The sequence below is a fragment of the Erythranthe guttata genome, chromosome 11 (assembly GCF_056151865.1).
Source record: "Erythranthe guttata isolate IM_541 chromosome 11, IM_541, whole genome shotgun sequence".
Classification (NCBI taxonomy): domain Eukaryota; kingdom Viridiplantae; phylum Streptophyta; class Magnoliopsida; order Lamiales; family Phrymaceae; genus Erythranthe; species Erythranthe guttata.
Window position 1 is genome coordinate 13,990,050 of NC_142543.1, and position 4,036 is coordinate 13,994,085.

Sequence of the window (4,036 nt, forward strand, 5' to 3'; positions counted from 1 at the left end):
GGGATCCAGATCTGTGGTGACAGGAGCAGGAGAGACATCCACAACAGTAGGGCGGACTTTCTTTGAGGATTTTCTGGACTTCTTCTCAGCAGGCGAGGCAGATGGAGTGTGGCGTCGTTTCTTGGAGCCCTCAGCAGATCGATTCTTGCCCATTGTGAATAGAGAACACAGAGAAAAACAAAAAAGAAAGGAACGGCGGAAGAAAAGAAGAGAAAGAATAAAGTGTGAGAAGCAAACCCTAAAAGAGGCGGATATTTAAAGCATAGGGACCGAGAAAATAGGCAGGAAAAGAGAGGACTCTTCGGATACTGGATATTTTCAAATCAGAATAAGATCCCACAAAATCCGCCACCAATATCAAGCAAGATATTCTCCACACGAAACATCAAAAAAATAAAGAAGGCAGATGACATGGTTATAGCCACGTGGCCAGAGACAACTAGAGCCAAAAATTCACAAAGCCCAAAAAAAGGATTTTTTTTTTTTTTTTTTTTTTTTTTTTATAATTTTAAAAGAAAAAAAAAACTTTTAAGGAAAAGAAAATCAAGAAGATCACAAGATTCAGAGTTGAGGGCTTGGTTTTCATGAATTAATTAGATAATCGTAAAGAGAATCACAATAGAAGGCCACCAAGCAAGCTCTTGGATGCACGATATAACTATAACCCCATAACCATACTCAAGAAATCATAATTTAGGTAATTTTTAAGGGTTATGAATGCGTATGCGATTAGCACAGCAATTCGATCGTGGACTTCAAGGAGAATTTCCTAATATATGCTTGAATATCATCCCAACCCCCTTTTTTTTTTTTTTTTTTTTTTTTTTTTTTGAATTCGAACTAATTTTTCTTCTCCTCCCTTTTTTTGTTGATATGATGTTCAAGCAAACATTAGGAGGGCAACTTCCTTAAGAATCCACATAGCTTTTAAATAGAAGTCAGAGATGCATATGCGGTAGCATAATTCTCCCAATAGAGGTATGATCTTTGAGATGAATGAGGTCATAGTCATTGATCACTCCCGATAGAGGGGGCAGCACACTTCTATCATGGTTATCTGTGGAAACAAAAATTAATTCACAAAAACTAACACACAAACAATTAGTCAAAATGAACCTCCAATCATTCCTAGTCCAAAAACAGAGATGTCACATTTGTAGGTGACACATATAATGTCCGATTAAAGAATTCAAGTGCAATCCGGACACAAACTTTAATTGCACTTATTATAGAAAATTCAGTTGTGCACATGGCAAATCCCAAGCGCTTTACGCAAGGAATCAAACCTTAGGAAATCGAGGGGCTTTGTAAAAATATCAGCTAATTGATTGTCTGTGGACACATAATCTATAGTCACACGTTTCTGCTCAACTAATTGCCTGATGAAATGGTGTCGAAGATCTATGTGTTTGGTTCTAGAATGCTGGACAGGGTTTTTTGAGATATTTATGGCACTTTCATTATCGCAGAATATATGAAGGAGTTTTTCATGAAAGCCATAGTCATTCAACATATGTTGCATCCAAAGAAGTTGAGTGCAACAACTACCTGCAGCTATGTACTCAGATTCAGCTGTTGATAAAGAGATGCAGTTTTGTTTCTTACTGTACCAAGATACTAGGTTGTTTCCCATGTAGAAACAGCCTCCAGTAGTACTTTTTATGTCATCCACATCTCCTGCCCAGTCAGCATCACTGTATCCTGCAAGACATGTATTAGTATCTTTGGAGTACCATATCCCTAGTTCAAGAGTTCCACTCACGTATCGTATGATGCGTTTGACTGCACTTAAGTGACTTTCTTTAGGATTTGATTGGTACCTAGCACATACTCCTACACTGAAACAAATGTCAGGTCTACTGGCAGTAAGATAAAGTAAACTTCCAATCATACTCCTGTATAATGTGGGATCCACGTCTGTGCCCTCACAGTCGCGTCCCAACTTTTCAGTAGGACTCATCGGAGTTTTTAGAGGTTTTGCATTATCTAACCCAAATTTACTTACCAGATTCTTGGCATACTTGCTTTGTGTGATGAAAATTCCATCCTTCATCTGCTTTACCTGCAAGCCAAGAAAGTAAGTTAGCTCTCCAACCATACTCATTTCAAATTCGTTTGACATTTGAGAGATAAACTCATCTTTCTTGTGGTCAGAAGTAGACCCAAAAACAATATCGTCCACATAGATTTGAGCCAAAAGGATTTCGTTTTTAAAATTTTTGACAAATAGTGTTTTATCTACCCCACCTCTTCTATATCCTTTTTCGACTAGAAAGGTCGTAAGTCGCTCATACCAAGCCCGAGGGGCTTGTTTGAGACCGTATAAGGCCTTTTTAAGTTTATAGACATGTTGAGGTTTGAGTGGATCTTCGAAACCTTTTGGTTGTTCGACATATACTTCTTCATTTAAGAGACCATTTAAAAACGCACTTTTTACATCCATTTGAAAGAGTTTAAACTTTAAAGCACAAGCAACTGAGAGTAAAAGACGTATTGACTCAAGACGTGCTACCGGAGCGAATGTTTCATCGAAATCTACTCCTTCAATTTGGGTGTATCCTTGAGCAACAAGACGGGCTTTGTTGCGAGTTATATTACCGAGTTCGTCCGTTTTGTTTTTGAACACCCATTTTGTACCTATAACATTTACCTGGTCGGGTCGTGGAACAAGTTCCCACACCTCATGTCGAGTGAACTGCTCAAGTTCCTCTTGCATAGCTTGTACCCAATACTCATCAAGAATTGCTTCTTTGATGTTTTTTGGTTCTATAGTAGAAGTATAGCAAACATACCTGACCATTTCTTGGTAATCAACTTTGGGCTTATTTCGAGTTTTCATACCTTCATCAAATTCTCCTATCACCTGTTCAGAAGGATGATTTTTTACAACTCGTTTTGATGGTCTTTTTCTTTCTTCTGTGCTTTCCTTCGCTGCTGGCACTCCTTCTGTGCTTTCCTTCACTGCCGTCACTTCCTCTGTGCTGACGCCTGGCGTTTGTACTGGTACAATGGTTTTTCCAAGATTAACATCTTCCTCATCCATTTCTGCAGATAAAACTTCGTTAAATGTTACATTAATGGATTCCATAACAGTCATTGTACGTTCATTATAAACGCGATATGCCCTGCTGTTTAAAGAGTAACCAAGAAAGGTACCTTTGTCTCCTCTTGCAGAGAACTTACCGAGTTGTTCTCTATCGTTCAGGATGTAACATTCACACCCAAAGACATGAAAGTAACTTAAGTTAGGCTTCTTACCTTTCCATACTTCATATGGAGTTTTCTTGGTACCTGGTCTGAGGTGTACACGGTTTATGGTGTAGCAGGCAGTGCTCATAGCTTCAGCCCAGAACTTTGTGGCCACTCTTGCTGAGATGAGCATTACGCGAGTCATTTCTTGGAGAGTTCTGTTCTTTCTTTCTACCACACCATTCTGATGTGGTGTCTTTGGTGCTGAGAATTCGTGGGAGATACCGTGTTTATCACAAAATTTTGTGAATGAAGAATTTTCAAACTCTCTCCCATGATCGCTTCGAATTCTTCCAATATTGCTGAATTTTTCAATTCGCAATTTCTTGCACAGAGTTTTGAACTCATAAAAGGTATCTGACTTTTCCCTAATGAAGCGTACCCAAGTAAACCTTGAGAAATCATCAACACAAACTAGAACATACCTTTTTCCACCAATGCTCTCGGTTTGCATTGGTCCCATTAGATCCATGTGAATGAGTTCCAAGGTCCTGCTAGTCCCTGCATGATCTGTGTTCTTGTGAGATGTCCGTACTTGTTTTCCCAGAGGACAGTCACCACATGACTCAGGTGTGTCAGTCTTCAGTTGGGGTATCCCTTTCACGCAACCTGTATTAACAAGACGGATTAGATCATGAAAATTTAAATGACCTAGTTTCCGATGCCAGAGATCAGTGAGATCAGAAGAAGTGTGATGACATTGATCCGATTTGTCAATCTGATCAATTTTGTAGCAATTGTCTGATGACCTGTATCCAGTTAGAACACAATTTTTGTTTTCATCAAA